The 18,815-nt window shown below is 34.1% G+C and overlaps 1 long non-coding RNA gene across 1 annotated transcript in view; it reads right to left on the bottom strand.

Annotated features, from left to right (window-relative positions):
* The window catches only part of LOC141522572 (uncharacterized), a 77,712-nt gene that overhangs the window by 46,033 nt on the left and 12,864 nt on the right, over positions 1–18,815 (bottom strand). The window contains exon 3 of the long non-coding RNA XR_012478238.1: positions 4,655–4,915. This is a non-coding gene — a long non-coding RNA (uncharacterized LOC141522572). The remainder of the gene's footprint in view (positions 1–4,654; positions 4,916–18,815) is intronic.

Raw genomic sequence — 18,815 nt, 5'->3', positions numbered from 1 at the left:
ACTAAGCTGTGTGATCTTGGACAAGCTACTTAACCCCATTGCCTTGCAAAAGAAAAGAAATGATGAACAGGATGTTCTCAGTAAAAAACTTCCATGAACAGATACAATGGGAAATGTACTATATAAAAACTAACAGCAATGCTATAGTATTATCGGTTGTGAATGACTTACTTTTTCTCAGCAATGCTATGACCCAAGACAACTCTGAAGGACCTATAAAGAATTCCATCCATCCCAATGACAGAGCCAATGATGTTTGAATACAGATTGAAGCAAATTCTTTTTTACTTTATTTTTCTTGAGGTTTCTCTTTGGGAGGGGTATGCGTACATGACTATTATAGTAGTATTTTTCATGACTACACATTTTTAACCTATATCAAATAACTTGCTTTCTCAATTAGGAGAATTGGGCTGGGAGGAAGGGAGAGAATTCAGAACACAAGGTTTTAAAAGAGAATGTTGAAATTTGTTTTTGCATGTAACTGAGGAAAAAAGAAAAGAAAAGAAAAAACCTATTCTACTTAAGGAAAAATATCCAAACATATTACTGAATTATCATTTAGCCTGTATAATAATGTGGCAGGCTAAGAGGTGTCCAGCTTGCAAAGTTCATAGACTTTCTTATAGCCTCTTTATATTATCAGTCAATAGGCTTACTAAAGTTATAAGCAAACAAAAATAATCTAATCCAACCCTTTAATTTTATAGGTAGGAAATTGTGGCCAAGAGATGGGAAGTTATTTGATCATGGTCACCTACAGTTAATTAGCAGCAAAACTAGGACTAAAACCTTAATCCCCAATTTCCCTTTTCCATTCCCCCATGCTGTCTCATCACAATATTATTTTTTCTTCAACATATCTTTTATTATTTCAATTCCCTATTAAGTTATCTTCATTACATCATCCTTATTCCTCTATAGCTCCATATCTATAAGAAAGGTAGTTGGAATTAGAGATGGATGGAATGAGGAAATGTTTCTTTATATGGCAGGTATGTTAGTGTTCAAAAGTAAAAAAAATATTCCAAAGTTGTAGGTGATGAGAGACACAGGGGCAGGAGATTAAAAGAAGAAATGCTGAGAAACAGGATAGGGATGCATGGGCAGTTGGGCACCAGACAGTCTACTTAAACTACTTTATCTCATTTGCTTTATTAACCAAGTAATGTTATTTCCCTTCAAGAAATCTAACATATTTTGTTCTACTACTAAGGAGACAGGATTATAGACTGAAGTAAATGAACTCATCTTGAATTTGAAACCAAAAAAGGTGAGACTGATAAGTCACTAGGGAATCCTGTAGTTACTGCATTCACCTGCACAATCTGAGTGACCTTACCTAATGTGAGTGCATTGCCTTTGCTAACTTCCTGGCTGAGATTCATCAAAAATTGGATCTCTGAGATTTCATCTAATCTTTTTGCTTAGGAGGCTGAAGGTTTGAGATTCATTCATTCTTATGCATTCTTTTGCTTCCTTAAACACTTTCTTTTTAAAATGGCCTTAGTAAAAGCAATTTAATGTAATGCAAATGGAAGGGATGGAAGAGGATTTAACTCAGAAGGGAGGTTCTAGAGCAGAGTGATTTGATTGGTGGATACAGAAATACCCACATGCACAAATGTCAAAATCCAGGTGATGCCATGACAAGCACATGAATTTGATTTGAGTGAGAGGGTGCTGTGCTATATCCACTAGCCTCACTTTCTCTCTAGCCATTTGGGTCCAATGGTCAGATAAGAATCAAGATAACTGGAGATGGGATGATGATCCTTATATAGAAGTAAAAGTTCTTTGATACTTGATACCTTTTGCTCATGACCCTACACTGTAAACTCCTACTCTATAATTTGGGTTGGGGCTTTTTTTCCCACTCCTAACCTGAAACTAAGATTCCAATTTTCCAACTGAATTTGAGAGAAGAAAAATAAAAGAGACTGGAAGAGTAAGAGAAACACAAGTGATTTGTAGCTGCTGAGACGTGAAAGGAATAAAATTAAAAGTCAGAAAAGAATGGGTATACTACTTCACACAGCTCAACCCAAACACTGAGAACAGTAGTTATGACTTATTCATCTTTGTATTTTTCCCAGTATAAACCCAGTGCATTTCACATAGTATATGCTTAATGAATTTTGAATGAATGAATGAATAGATGAACAAACTATGGAGTATGACTTAATTTAATACTTTCTATCTCACAGAGATAGAGTCAAGATTTTCATCTTGGCAGGACAGTGGCTTTTTAATCTGTTCAGGGTCTAAGAGAATATAATAGTGTATCTCCTGGTTATAAATCTATCTCAGTGGTCTTGGTTCCATCTACACCTCCAAACCCATCTTATCCCATCCCACTCATCTTTTTCCAATATGTTGAGGCATAAAATTGGAAGGACCACACATACTTACCCAACTCTTTTGCCCAACATAGCAATATAGCAATTGATTTTTGTTCTTACTTAGCATTCATCATACTTGTTTCATTTCTTCTGTAATATTTGCTGATATTCTTTCACTCCAGATGCTGCAATATTTAAATCAGCATTTCAGTACACAGACCACAAGATGTGCCACTACACTCCAGCAGGCAGGGTCTGTCTCTCCGTGGGGACAGAGGATCAGAGCATCTGTCACTCTCCCCCCTGGTTGGTTATAATTAACCACACACCCTTTTACACACATAAATATTTATGTGTAAAAAGAAAAACTCCCTGGTGCTTTAAGCCAATCTCTCTTTTCCTCAGTGAGCCTTGAGAATTATCAAAAAATGAATTTTCTATTTGCTTCAAGAATTTTCTATAGAAAACTCCTTGAATGGAAAAAACTTTGAAATTTAATTACTGACTTCCAGCCAGGATGGTTAAATCAGTGGAACAGACAGACTCACAGATGGACAGAGGGACAGAAAGACAAAGACAGAGAGACAGAGAGCAAGACAGAGAGAGTTACAGACCCAGTAATCAAGAAATCCAAGAAGAAATAAGAATATTTTTCTAGTGCAACCTCTTTCTACCTCATTGTCCTCAAGTATAAATATTGTGAAGATCAAATAAAATAAGATATTTTAAAAATACATAGTAGTTGCTAAATAAATGATTATTTTCTTTCTACACCAATTTTCAGCTTCTTTTTATGTGTTTTGTTTTGTATCTATTAAAATTTAAGCTCATAAGGGCAGACTGTCTTTTTTTGCTTGTATTTCTATTCCCAGAACTTAGCACAACATCAAGCAAAGAGTAAGCCCTTAATAAATGCTTTCTCTTTCTATTATCTGGAAAAAAATGGACCTTCAAGAACTATAGAACTTCTTAGCATTCCTGATGTATCTGAGTAGATACTTTGAAATGCACAAATTCAAGTCAATAAAAATCTACAAAGATAAAAACATCTGAGCAACTGTAAGGGGCAATTTCAAGAAACATCCAAAATGGAGAGGAGGAGGAAGAATAAAATAGTATTCCCTCACTGTCTTCATGGGTCATAAAGGGGATTAAATAAAACATAAGAGGTAGGAATGGTTCTGTTATATTTTGATTATCTTTTTTATTTTATTTTTTCCAGTTACATGCAAAGATAGTTTTCAATATTCACCCTTTTGCAAGCTTTTTGAATTGCATATTTTTCTATCATTCTTCCTTCCCTACCCCCTTCCCCATGGTAGTGAACAATCTGATATAACTTGTACATGCTCTATCATGTTTAACAGTTCTACAGTAGCAATACTATGAATGGAGAATTAGAATTAAAGGGGAAGGGGACCATGAGAAAGAAAGAAACAGCATAAAAGTAAAATTTAAAAGTAAATGTACTATGCTTTCTCTTCATTTATAGTTTCTTTTTTGAAAAAATCTGGATGTGGATGGTATTTTCCTTAACAGATCTCTAACAATTGTTCTGGATCACTGAATGGCTGAGAGGAGCTAAGTATATCATAGTTGATCATTATTCAGTGTTGCTGTTAATTATGTACACTGTTCTCCTGGTTCTGATCACTTCACTCAGCATCACTTCATACAATCTTTCTGAAATCTAGTCACTCATGATTTTTTTTTTGGTTTTTTGAAAAGCAATGGGGCAAAAGACTTACCCAAGTTCACACAGGTAGGTAATTATTAAGTGTCTCAGACCAGATTTGAACCCATGTACTGCTGACTCCAGGGCAAGTGCTTTATCCACTGTGCCACCTAGCCTCCCCTTCTTATCTCATTGACTCTTTTTTTTTTCAGGTTTTGTTTTGTTTTTGTTTTTGTTTTTTGCAAGGCAAATGGGGTTAAGTGGCTTGCCCAAGGCCACACAGCTAGGTAATTATTAAGTGTCTGAGACCGGATTTGAACCCAGGTAGTCCTGACTCCAGGGCCTGTGCTTTATCCACTGCGCCATTTAGCTGCCCCTCATTGACTCTTAAAGAAAAATTGACCCAATCTACATGGGAGTTAAGATTTTATTCCTAGTATGCATACCTATTGAAGTATTTCAAATAGAATTAATTAAATTATATGTAGAAAAAGACAGCAAAATTGTAATAATTTAGAAATGAGTTCTCCCCTCTGATTAGAGGACTGGATGGTAGAATAATAAACCCCTCCCAATGTTTTTTCTTTATAGAGGGCAGAAATTAAATCTTTTGATTTACTCTAATCTACTGTTTTACCTGGTTTGAATTCCATGGAACAAGTTGTCCCCTCATGAAGGACTCCCTGGTGTTCCTTTTCCCCAATTTCCTACTTTCTTGACTTCTTTTGTTGTACTGTCTTCCTCAATTGGAAACTCCTTCAGGTCAGAGACCATCTTTCTTTTTGTTAATTGTATCCCCAATGCTTAGCACAATGCCTGGCAAATAGTAAGGTGCTTGATAAATGTTTTTTGGGTTGTTTTGGATCTCAAGGCACCCCCTTTCCAGACCTAGATGAACCTACAAAAAGACAGACAAGAAGGAAGTTAAGGATCTGAAAAAAAATACAAATGTTAAATGTAATAAATCTCTGACAATTACTGGAGGAGAACAGAAAGAAGTGTATATAAATATATATACATATATATATATATATATATATATATATATATATATATAAAATACATATATATATAAGTACATATGTAAATACATATATAAGCACAAATATAAGTATGTACACATATATGTGTTCATATATGATCACCTACCTTAAAGATGATCCTCTAAGCATCCTACGAGGATCAAGTGAAATATTTGTAATGCACTTAAGACAACATGCAATTCAACTTAGATCAATATAGACCATGGAAACAATTTAAAGACTAACAGACTGCCTTCTGGGGGGGGAGAGAAGGAAAATTGGGGGGCAGGGATTGTAAAACTCAAAATAAATAAAAGCTTAAAGAAAGGCTCAAAAACAAAAAAAGAAATATGATAGAGAAAACCAAAAAAAAAAAAAGACAATGTGCAGCATATAAGAGGTGTCTAATAAATTCTTATGCCCTTTCATTTACATGTTACATTTATATTTTTCTCAATTGTATGGCACCTTAATAGAAATTGATCACATATTAGTAAATAAAATTTTCACAAAAAATTATTAAACATATCATTTACTGATTATAATAGACAGAACAAATTATGATAAACTACTGTAATGGAACATTATTGTGTTGTAACAAAGACTAAAGGAATGTAAAAGGATGTAAAAGGAAGTGAGATATAAAAGGAAGTGAGAATCTGGAAAACAATATTGTAACAACAACATGGCAAATTTATTTGTTATGAGGCTTTTTTTTTCCATTGGAGGTGAGATTTGGAGGAAAAACAGGTCTGCAATAATGTTGCCAAAAAAACAAATGAAAAAGAATCATTGAAGTACTTTTTTAAAAGAGTAAAAATAAGACTAGAAGGAAGTTCAGAAGGAAACAGTCAAATAGGACAGCTTGGAAAGTAATGTGTGAATTTGTTACATAATTTGTAAAAAGAAGTAAACTATGGTAAAAACTACATGGTAGTCCTCTTTTTTCTCTTTTATATGTGCAAATGTCCTTTTATTGGTGTTGACATCTTTTATTGCTATCTCAAGTGTCTATTAAATTATTATTAATTAATAATAATTAAAAGTTTATTAAAGGAATTCAATCTAAGAAGCAATGGTTCTCTTATTTGGGTTACAGATATCTAAAAGTCATTGCTATTCATTAAAACATTTATATACATATTCAAAAGGTTTAGAAAATTTTTAGACCTTGACAGGGGTGGAGGAGAGAGGGGTATATGGGGAAGGGGGGAACACACAAGGAAAAAAAAAACACTGTTGAAATTGATCTCTCAAAAACTATCAATAATATCTAAACCATTCAATCCATTGGCCATCCATCCTCCTTGACCTCTTTGTAGATTCTGATATCATTGAATGAACCCTTCTACTGAATGTTCTCCTCCCATAGCTTTGAAAACACTTCTCATCTGAATTTATCATAGTTCCCAACAATCTTCCCAAGACCTCAATGTGAATGTCCCCCCAAGGATCTAATATCAACCCTCTTCCCTCTGTCTATATTCTTTCAGTCTTCATGATTTCAACTGCATGCAAAGGACACCCTAGTCTATATCTCCAGACCTGAACTTTTTTCCTGATCTCAGGATCCACTTCTTTCTCCAGCTGCAAGTTTGTTTTGGTTTTTTCAACCATAAAATGGGAACTATTATTAATAGTGACTAACTCAACAAGATTCTTGTGAGAATCAAATGAAATTATATTTGTAGAATACTTAGTCCTGTTTGGCACATAGTCATGCTCCCTTTCCTCCCAAGTGATTTTACCACCTATTCTCTCTATATATATCCTTTTTAATTTATCCTTAATAACCCTTCCAAAATAGTTTCCCTTACATATAGATTTGCCCATTCCAAAAAAAAAAATTCTTCGGTATTCCTATTATTGTTTAATTAGTAATGTTCTAAATCCTTTGCTTAGCATTCAAGACCCTCCACAATTTGTCACCATCCTACCTTTCCAACCTTATCTCATATTACTTGCACATTCCGTATTCCAATCAAACTGAACTATTTTCTGTCTCTGAAAATGCATTGATCTCTCTTAGTTATTCTCTATGACTCAGTTATTCATCTAATAAATTCTTGCCCATCTTTTAAAGCCCAAATCAAATTCTACCTCTTCCTTGATGCATTCCCTAGTGCTCCCTCACCATCCTTTTACAGATTTCCCTTCTCATCTTGTCTCCCCATTCCCAGCCTTAGGAGCCTGTTTAATTGCTGTAAAGGAACTGACATTTAAAGGGACATAAACACTTTAGATTAAGAATTAAGTATCTCTTTCATTGGGGTCTGCAAAGCAGTCCAAAACTCATTTCTCAAATATTAACCTCATCCACATGTTAGCCCTGGACATGAGTTTGGAAGAACTGAGTTTTGAAGTCCAGTTTTGTTATTTATTAATCAATAACTTTGAGAGATTCATTCACTTCCGAGACTTCATAAAATGAAATTAGACTAGATGATTTTTAAGGTAATTTTCAATTTTAAGATTATATGATCGGGCAGCTAGGTGGCACAGTGGATAAAGCACCGGCCCTGGAGTCAGGAATACCTGAGTTCAAATCCGATCTCAGACACTTAATAATTACCTAGCTGTGTGGCCTTGGGCAAGCCACTTAACCCCATTTGCCTTGCAGAAAAAAAAAGATTATATGATCAAGAATGTTGGAAGGGATGCGGGAAATCTGGGACACTAATACATTGTTGGTGGAGCTGTGAACTCATCCAATCTTTCTGGAGAGCAATTTGGGATTATGACAAAAAGGCAACAAAAATGTGCATACCCTTTGACCCAGCAATACCACTGCTGGGTCTATACCCTGAAGAGATGATGAAAAAGGGTAAAAACATCACTCATACAAAAATATTTATAGCAGCCCTATTTGTGGTGGAAAAAAATTGTAAATTGAGTGAATGTTCTTCAATTGGGGAAATGGCTTAAGAAATTCTGGTATATGTATGTCATGGAACATTACTGTTCTATTAGAAACCAGGAGGGATGGGAATTCAGGGAAGCCTGGAAAGATTTGCATGAACTGATGCTGAGCGAGATGAGCAGAACCAGAAAAACATTGTATTCCCTAACAGCAACATGGGGTTGATGATCAACCCTGATGGACTTGCTCATCCCTTCAGTGAAACAACCAGGGACAATTTTGGGCTATCTGCAATGGAGAATACCATCTGTATCCAGAGAAAGAATTATGAACTTTGAACAAAGACCAAAGACTATTACCATCAAATTAGGGGGGGAAGCATGATATTATTATGTAATTTTACTACCTCATACTTTATTTTTCTTCCTTAAGAATATGATTTCTCTGTCATCACATTCAACTGAGATCAAATGTATAACATGGAACCAGTGCAAACATTAAGAGAATGCCTTCTGTGGGGGTTGGGGGGAGGGAAGCAAGAATGGGGGAAAAATTGTAAAACTCAAAATAAATAAAATCTTTCTTTAAAAAAAAGATTATAGGATCAAGAGCAAGAGATATATATTTACTTGTAGAAACTAGTATAAACTGAATATCCTATGTCATCCACAAGTCATGCTTCATTCTTTAGCTTTATCTGAAAATTTTACTTTGTAATTTGCCTTAGGCCTCATCAATTTAAAATATCCTAGTGTTATTAATCTTCCTGTTCAGCCTTTACTCCCGACTTGACTGATACCTGCATACCTTCCTGTAACAACTAATTAGGCCCTTAGTGCCCAAGGTGTAGTAGCCAGCATCAACTAACATATGACTCTGTTCAGTGCTGCTCTATATTCTGAGTCTTTATATATAATTATATGTTTGTGTAATTTAATGCAATTATTTTGAGACTAAGTGTATAGTGTATTTTTAAACAACTTTGCAGTCTCCCCAAAGACTTTAAGATCCACTTAACAATTGCTCTCCTTCATTTTAATTTCTCCCTGAACTGGCACCAGCTAGATGAGCCTTCTGCACTTTTTGTCCATTAATAAGCTCATGTAACTCATTTTTAATATAGGACTTAAAGGTTATACACACATATACATACATCAACATATATAAATATATGCATATATATTACAAAATTCATATATGAGGTGGGATTCAAACTCTGGTCTTCCTGAATCCAAGATACACAAGTTCTCTATTTATTACACTACCCTGCCTATACTAACCCTTGCCCTTCTTCTATTTTTATAAGATTAATTATTTTCATCTACTGAGTTCAAAACCAGTATTAATGGCTTGAAGTTACAAAGAGACAGGTGTCAACCAATCTAAGAAAAACATTAGAGTTATATGAAAATTCAGTGATCTTCCTTTAGCCATTAAAAGTGTCCTATCAGACTCTAGAAGAAGAAACATTAAGGATATTGATAAGGGGCTCATGTGTTGGAATAGATGACTACAAAAGTTCCTTTCAATGCCAAATTAAATAATCTTTATGCTTTGCCTCCCACTAAGATCATCATTTTCCTCTTTAATAATTCTAATGCCAAAGACAAGTACTTTCTTCATATTAGCACCTTCAGTCCTTTAAAAAAATTTCCTTGGAAAAAGTTTTCTGTCTTCCAATTTCAGTTTTCTGTCTCAGATAAAGCTATGTTATTTATGATGGGTAGTTAGAGACATAGTGGATAAAGTACTACACTTATAGTCGGAGAGATGTGAATTTAAAACCATTTTTTAACTGTATGAACTCTGTAGGATCTTACAAATCTCTTGGGCAAATCACTCGCCCTCTGTTTGCCTCAGTTTCCTTAACTGCAAAATAGGGATAATAATAGCACCTGTCTCCCAGGATTGTTATAAAGATGAATATTTGTAAAGTATTTAGCACAGTACCTGACAAAGAGACAGTGCTATATAAATATTAACTATTATTATTTAACATTTGACTAAACAAAAGGTAAGATTAAATAACTTGAAAATTTTGTCACAATATAAAATCTATGATTATTTTATTATGCATAAAATATCATTGCAATCTATAAAAATAGTATATTAAGTTTCATTACATTCAGGGAAGTGAATTTTTATCAGTACAGTAATTGGGCTAAATTTAGATATTCCCTTCAGGTTTTGCCCCAAACTGGGGGGTGGGGGACAGCTAAGTGACCCAGTGGATAGAGTGCCAAACTGGGAATCAGGAAGACTCATGTTCCTGAGTTCAAATCTGACTTCAGATATTTACTAGGTCTGTGACCATTAGCAAGTCACCCAACTCTGTTTGTCTCAGTTTTCTCATCTGTTAAATGAACTAGAGAAGGAAATGCCATACCATTCCAAGTATTTTTGGCAAGAAAATCCCAAATAGGATCACAAAGAATTAGACCTAACTTAACAATAACAAATCTTAAGAGTAACCCCAGACCATACTATTTTTCATGCTTGAATGTAATTCTGTGCAACTTTGCTATTCATCAAATGATTAAAGAGAATAATCATAAACTGAAAATCCAAAGGTACAGATGAGTCAGTGGATAAAGGACTCCCTTAGAGATATTAATTATGTATCCTTAAATTACTTCTTATTTCAACTGTATGAATTTTTATCTTTTTAAAAAATATTATGTTGTATGGGATAAAACAATGGAAGTTATAACATGGCACACTTTAAAATCACACCTAGTCTTTCATATGTTACTTAAGACTGGAAGAGTCTTATCTAAGGGGTGGCTTGGTGGCCCAGTGCATAGAGCACCAGCCCTAGAGTCAGGAGTACCTGAGTTCAAATGTGACCTCAGACATTTAATAATTACCTAGTTGTGTGGCCTCGGGCAAGCCACTTAACCCCATTGTCTTGCAAAAAAAAAGCTTTAAAAAAAAAGAGTCTTATCTAGTCAAAGAAAAAAATCTGCATTAAGATTAGAAAATAATGGCTCAGAGGTTGAACAGGGAAAATTTTCACTATGAATTTCATCTCAACACTTTAATGAGAATCAGGAAAATCAATTTCTTAGTTCTCTTGAGGAATGAGGTACCCAAATAATGCAAGCTTAATTAAGTAACAAAACTAAAGCTTTTTACCTATAACATATATCAATAAATGATTGACAATATGTGTTCTTTCCCCTAAGGTTTGCTTCTAGAACAGAATATTCAGAGGAGTAAAATTTAAACCATTCCTTCAATTACAAGCATTTATGAAGTGGTTACCATGTGAAAAAGCACTTCACTAGGCTCAGAGAATAAATAAAAAAATGAAAAATAGTTCCTGATCTCAAAGAGCTTGTATTCTATTAGAAAACTTCAACATGTAAATAAATATATACGTAGTAAGTTGAGAGAAGGAAAAGAATACTAACAACTAAAAGGGAGTAAAAGAAAAATCTTCCTTAAAGGATATGGTCTTGAAGATAGCAAGGGACTCAAAAATATGTGGGTAAGGTATGAAACTCTCTCCTTATTAGTATGATAAGGTGATAAGGTCCCTGCCCTACCTGAGGAGTGGGGCAGAGTTGGTGAGAAACAAGAGAGCTCCAACCTTCACCAATCTCCTTTGGGGACTCTTCAAGTCTTCTAAGTGCTCCTTGGATACCAGTTACAAGAGAGAAGATGGAAGAAGTCAACAACACTTCAGGTTACTCAAGGAAAAGAGCAGGCAGTCTTGTCCCTATCCTTATCTTTCTACTCTTAAGACTTTGGATTAGATCTAGGACTTTGTTTTTCCATTGAACTGACTTATCTCCCTCTCAGTGGGAGGGTTCCTTCATTCTGTTTTGTCTGGTATATATCAACTGGACCAGAACTGGCCTCTAAACCTATGGGTGGTTGGAGCTAAATCAGAGCAGGTTAGAGACAGGTGTGTCAGGACACAAACAAAAGTTTAATTAATTTTAGAGTGAGGAAATGATGCCTACAAATGGAAGCTCTCCCTCGTAAGGAGGACTTAATATGCTGGACAGAAAGTAGGTCTTCTATACATACTAGGCTGGACCATAACATAATCATTCTTAAAATTTGAGAGTTCCCACTGAGACAATATAGGTGATCTTGGGTCCTATGGGAACCCATTGTCTCAAGTCTTGGGTTGTGGCCAACCTGTGGGGCCCAGAAGCAGGAGTGCTGTGCCTCTCAGTGACAAGCAACAGGGATTCTGAACAAGGGATGATAGATGGCCCTGAGAAACAAGGGGCCAAACAATACACTTTGCCAGAGGGTGAGATCATGCCAATCCAAGACTTGCTGGGCCGTAGCTCTGGAAAACAGGTTAGCTCCAAAATATTTTTTCAGTTCTCTCTGATTTCTGTTTCACTACATTTTGAAAAAATGGATTTCTTTGTTATTTGCTACATGTATTCATTGTGGGGAACGGATAAAGCCTTGTATATAAAAAGCTTGGAGTCTCCTATCCTCCCAAATACAAAGCATTATTAGGTTGACAATTTTTAAGGAAGAAGCAAAATATATTTCTAGTTCAGGAAAGTAGGGTGATCTCTGACCTGTTTTCCCTCCTGGCAGGAATAAAAGTCTCCCTTGAAGAAGAGAGGCGGGGAGAAGACACTGGAGATGCATTTGTTTACCTTTGAACCACACAAGAACTGGCCTCCTCACCACATATGGGCTTCTCTGGACACGTGGGGCTCACCACTTTTTTCTTACATAGACTTGGGGAAAATTTGTGAAATGGTTAGGAGAGAGAAGATGGAAATCTGCTATAAAATATATCTTATGTAGTTCAAATTTAGAGTTCAATAGATGAGTAAAAGTGAACTACTTATCTCCAAAAGAAGCACAATCTTATTAAGCCTCAACTATATGCAAAGCATTATGCTAGAGCCTAAAGATACAAACACAAAGTAAAGGACTACCTGCCTTCAAGGAGCTTCAGATCTAGTTGGGGGAACAATATATTTCTGTATATAGACATAAATAAAATAGGCATAAGATAATTTTAGAGGGAATGTACTAGTAGCTGAGGGGATCAGAAAAAATCATATTTAGAAGATGGTGGTACTTCAGCTAGCTAGACATTAAAGGAAGCTAGGGATTCTCTTAAGAGGTGGTCATGAGGAGAAAATAAATTTAAGGCAAGAGAATAGTCATTATAAACACTTAGCAGTAACAATATTTCCTTCCAAAGTTCCCTACCTTGGGTCTAGGGGGATCCAGCAATTTCATCCCACGAAAGTTAGGCTAAGTTTTTCCTTTTAACAAATCCTTGTGATTTGATTGGCTCAAGAGATCAAGACTGGGGTTTTTTGAACCAGCTACTAGGTCATCAAGGCATAATAGACAGATACTTGTTTTAAAATGTACCTCCAAATTCTTGGCTATCAGTTTTGATTACAAAGGTTTTATTTTTTCTCTGCAGTACCAATAAAAGTCATTTTCCTAATTTTTAAATCATTTATTCTGCTATTTAAAGCTATACATTTCAATCATCTGAAAACTTGGGAAATAAGATTATTTTTTAGTGTGAATTTCCCATATAGGTCTAGAAGTCTACATGAAACTTGATAAACCTTAATTCCCACCTTAACTAAGTACAAAGCTTTGTGGAATGGAATTTTCTTTTTCTGAGTACTATGTCTCATACATAAATTGTCTCTGTCTTTCACTCAAAGTTTTCCTATAAAGTAATGTGAGTGCAATCAGGAAAACATGATACACAGAGTGCTGGACTTGGAGTTAGGAAGATCTCACTTCAAATTCAGCCTCATAAAATTAGTAGCATGAGATTCTAAGCAAGTCACTTAACCTTGTTTACTTCAGTTTTTCCATCTATAAAGTGAGTTGCAGAAGGAAATGGCAAATCATTCCAGTATCTTTGCCAAGAAAACCTCAAAAAAATGGATCATGAAGAGTCAGACACAACTGAAAATGACTTTTAAATCAACAAAAAAGCAATACTTTAAAGATGATCAACTGTGAAGAACTTAGTTATTCTAATCAAGACAACTCCAAAGGATCCATGATGAAAAAATGCTATCTACCCCCAGAAAGAGAACTGATGAACTTAGAATGCAGATTGAAGAATACTTATTTTTTACTTTCTCAATTTTTTTATCTGTGTTTTCTTTTGCAACATGGCTAAAAGAAATATGTTTTGCATAATGTCACATGTATAATCCAAATCAAATTGCTTGCCTTCTCAAGAAGGGATGAGGGATAGTATTAAAAAAGGTTAAATTTTTCTGCTTGTAATTGGAAAATATTTAATGAAACAAATAAAAATATGTTAAAAATAAAATTCAGTCTAGGAGATTTCCAGGGTCTGACATGATGAGTAGCAGTTAGCTCATAGATAACTACAGAAGGGAACTGGTCTGATGGACTATAAAACAAGAAAGAATTATAACTTCATTCTGGGGTCTCAATTGCCCAGCTGCCTCAAACACCTGCACAGACTCTTCAGATTCCTATGTTGAATCACTTCTTTATCTTTTAATTAACTCTTTTCAATTACCAAGCATTCATTTTTTCTCACTCCCATCCCCCTTCACATTTAAAAATCCCCACAAAGAAATGGAAAACATTTGTAATAAATTAACATAATCAAAAATAAATAAAAGATCCCATATTGGCAGCATCCAAAAAAAATCTCATTCTCCAAATTTTTCCATCATTTCTCTGTCAGGAGGTGGGAAGCATTCTTTATCATCAATCCCCTAAAATCATGATTGATAATTGTGCTGATAAGAATCCTTAAATATTTTAGAATTCTTCAATTTACCATATAGATAATATAGCATAAATAGTTCTTTTAATTTTGTTCACTTTGCTCTACATGAGTTCATACAAAGTCTTAAAAGGCTTTTCCATAACTAACTTTCTTTATTTCTTATAGCACAAGAAAATTCTATTACATTCATATTCCATGATTGATGGATCCTTTTTTAGTTTTCAGTTCCTTTTCAAGAGAGAAAGATATTATATAAATATTTTTGAATATATAAAATTTTTTCTTCTTTCTTTGATCTCTTTCATACATAGACTGGATCAAAGGTCATGGAAATGGTGAATTTTAGAGTATAGTGAGAAATTATTTTGCAGTAAAGATAGACCAGTTCACAGCTCTACTAACAACACATCAATGGGTCTATTTTCTCACAATTTCTCAAATGTCTATCATTCTCCTTTATTGATAACTTTGTCAATCTGACAAGCACAAAGTAGAACATCAGAGTTGTCTTAATATGCACTTTTTTAATGACCAATGAGTTGGAATATTTTTTATGTGGCTACAAATTAAATTTCTTAGATTTTTTCTCTAGAAAGTTTTCTGTTCATATCCTTTGACCATTTACCAAATTGAGAATAGCTCTTATTCTTCTAAATTTGTGTCAGTTCTTTATATATTTTTTATCTTATATATCTTTTATCAGTTACCTACTGCCCTTCATATCTTACCTCCTTTGGATTTGTATGTCCAAAAACTTATTAACTACATAGAATGAAATTGCCCAATTTATCTTTTGTGATCTTCTCTATTCTTTATTTGGTCATCAATTCTTCCCTTATTCCTAAATCTGAAAGGTATTTTTTTTTTGTTCTTTCTCTTTGTTTAGGATATGACTATTTAAATCAAGGTCAAGTATACATTTGGAATTTACCTTGGTATTTAGTGTGAGATGATAATCTAAGCCTAATTTCTCCTAATTTCTACCAGACTTCTATTCCATTTTTTCCAACAGATTTTGTCAATTTTGAGTCCTTGCCCCAGTTGAGGAATGGCTGAATAAGCTGTAGTATATGATTGTGATGTAATATTAGGTGTCATAAGAAATGACAAGCAAGATGACTTCAGGAAAATCCTGGAGAGACTTACATGAACAGATGCTATAGTGAGCAGAAAAAAGAGATTATTGTATACAGGAACAGCAATATTGTATGATTGAAGAACTGTGAATGACTAAGTATTCTCAACAATACAATGATCCAAGATAATACCAAAGGAATCATGATGAAACATGGTCTCCCCCTCTAGAGGAAAAGACTACAGACTATTTTTCACTTTATTTCATTTGTGGTTGTTGTAGTTTTTCTTGTACAAAATTAATGATATGGAAGTGTTTTATATGATTGCACATCTCAAGGGGGGAGGGAATGATAGAATTTGAAAGTCAAAGCAGTAGGCTACTGTGTTTATTAATTTTTTTATGTTGTTGGTCACTAAACATTTATTAAGTACCCATTATGGGCCAGGCATTGTACAAAACTCTGGAAATATAAGTATAAAAAAAGAAAGACACTTCATGCCCTTAAATTTCTTAGAATCTAATAGAGAGAGAGAGAGAGAGAGAGAGAGAGAGAGAGAGAGAGAGAGAGAGAGAGAGAGACAATAAGCAAAGGAAGAAAGAAGAAGGAAGAAAGGTACCCAGGGTAGAGAACAAGATCTATTCCATTAATCAACTTTTCTATTTTTAACCAGTATCTATTTATTTTGATAATTACTGTTCTGTATTATGGTTTGATATCTAGAATTACTAGGTCTTTTCCATTCTCACTTTTTCTTTTTACTATGTACCATGAGATTTTATAATTTTACTTTTTCTTCCTCAATAAATTTTATTTTTAATTTTTGTCTCTATAAAATAATTCTGTGACATATTGATAAGTATGGAACTGAATAAGTAAATTAGTTTAGGTATTATTGTCATTTTCTATGAACTCTATGAACTTAATATTTATGCACTTATTTAGGTCTGCATTTATTTCCATAAAATGTTTTGTGATTGTGCTAATATTTTCTGTTTATGAAGTAGTTAGGTCACACAGGGGATATTATACCAGACATGAAGTTAGGAAACTTTGAGTTCAAATATGATTTCCAGCACGTATTAGTTATGTGGCCTTGGGCAAGTCTCTTATTCTATCTGCCTCAGTTTCTTTATCTAGAAAATGGAATGATATTAGCACCTATTTCCAGGATTATTGTGAAGATCAAATGAAATAATACTTGTAAAATGCTTGGCAGAACTTGAAGATATATATATATATATATATATATATATGTATATATATATATACATATATATATATATATATATATATATGTGTGTGTGTATATGTTATGTCGGCAGCTAGACTCCTAAGTATTTTATATATTCTGTAGTTATTGCAAGTGGAATTTCTCTTTCTGTCTTTTCCTGCTGGGTTTTTATTGGTAATATACAGAAATACCAATGATTTATTTGGATTTATTTTATATCCTGCAATTCTACTGAAGTTATTAATTGTTTCAATTAATTTTTAGTTGTCTCTCTAGAGTTCTCTAAGTATACCATCATATCTATGAAAAGCAATAATTTTGCTTTTAGTCCATGCATATAGTCTATGCATATTCCTCCAATTTCTCTTTCTTGTCTCATTGCTATATCCAGGATTTGTAGCACCAAGCTAAATAATCATGGTGTCAGTAGACATCTTGCTTCACTCCTGTTTTTATGGCAAAGGTCTTTATATATATAATGCTGTCCTGGTTTTAGATATATGCTATTTACCATTTTAAGAATAGATTGATATATGCTTATGTTTTCTAGTGTGTTTTTTTCAAAACAGACTAGCAACTGTATTTTCTCAAAGTTTGTTTCTATATCTATTAACATAATCATATAATTTTTGTTGTTATTATTAATGTAGTCAATTATGTTTGTATTTTTTCAAATATTAAACCAATCCAGCATTCCTGACATAATCCAACTTGGTCCTAGTGCAGAATCTTTGTGATGAGTTCTTTTAGCTTGTTCACTGCTATTTTATTTAAGTTTTTTTCATAATATTCATTAGGATAGTGATTATGGTTTTTCTTCTCCCTTTTTAACTCAGGTATCAAGATTCTATTTTTTTAATTATAGAAGGCATTTAAAAGGATGCCTTCTCCTCTGCCTCATTTTGAAGAAACCTTAGGCTTGTACTTTAGCACCTGTTGGAGTTTTTCCCATGAGGTTCCAGGATGAAGGTGTAAAGAGTCAAAACCTGAACAAAGAAATTGATTCTTCTTCTGGGAGATCACCTTTCCCCAGGACTGAATTTGGGCCATGTTAGTGCTTAGATTAAGAGCTAATAGAAATTTGGTAGCACAGAGACAGAAGACAAGTATCCCCAGTCCCCAGGTCCCAGCAGAAATCATTTTTAATACACATTGAACATGTAGAATTTGAACAAAACCTTGAAGAATAGTAGGATTTAGGTAAAGAAAAGAGAGATGTTTACTACATACGGAAACAGCAAGTACAACAGTATGTAAGGCAAATGAAGGGAAGAATATAGAATAAATTTGGAAAAATGGGCTGGAAACAGATAGTGAAGGTCTTTAAATGACAAACAAAGTAGTACATATTTTATTCTAGAGTGAATATGGAGCAACATCCAGGGAAGTGATATAGTCATATTGAGTTTTAGAAATATTCCTTTTGACAATGATCAATATTGGAAGGGATGTGGGAAATCTGGGACATTAATACATTGTTGGTGGAGCTGTGAACTCATCCAACCTTTGTGGAGAACAATTTGGAATTACGCCCAAAGGGTAACAAAAATATGAATATCCTTTGATCCAGCAATACAACTACTGGGTCTATACCCTGAAGAGATCACAAAAACGGGTAAAAATATCACTTGTACAAAAATATTCATAGCAGCCCTGTTTGTGGTGGCAAAGAATTGGAAAGTGAGTGAATGCCCATCAATTGGGGAAAAGGCAAACAAATTGTGGTATATGTATGTTATGAAACACTATTATTCTATTAGAAACCAGGAGGAATGGAAATTCAGGGAAGCCTGGAAGAATTTGCATGAACTGATACTGATTGAGATGAGCAGAACCAGAAGAACATTGTACACCCTAATAACAACATGGGGTG

The sequence above is a fragment of the Macrotis lagotis genome, chromosome 4, assembly GCF_037893015.1.
Source record: "Macrotis lagotis isolate mMagLag1 chromosome 4, bilby.v1.9.chrom.fasta, whole genome shotgun sequence".
NCBI classification, from domain to species: domain Eukaryota; kingdom Metazoa; phylum Chordata; class Mammalia; order Peramelemorphia; family Peramelidae; genus Macrotis; species Macrotis lagotis.
This window is presented reverse-complemented; position numbering and strand designations above follow the sequence as displayed.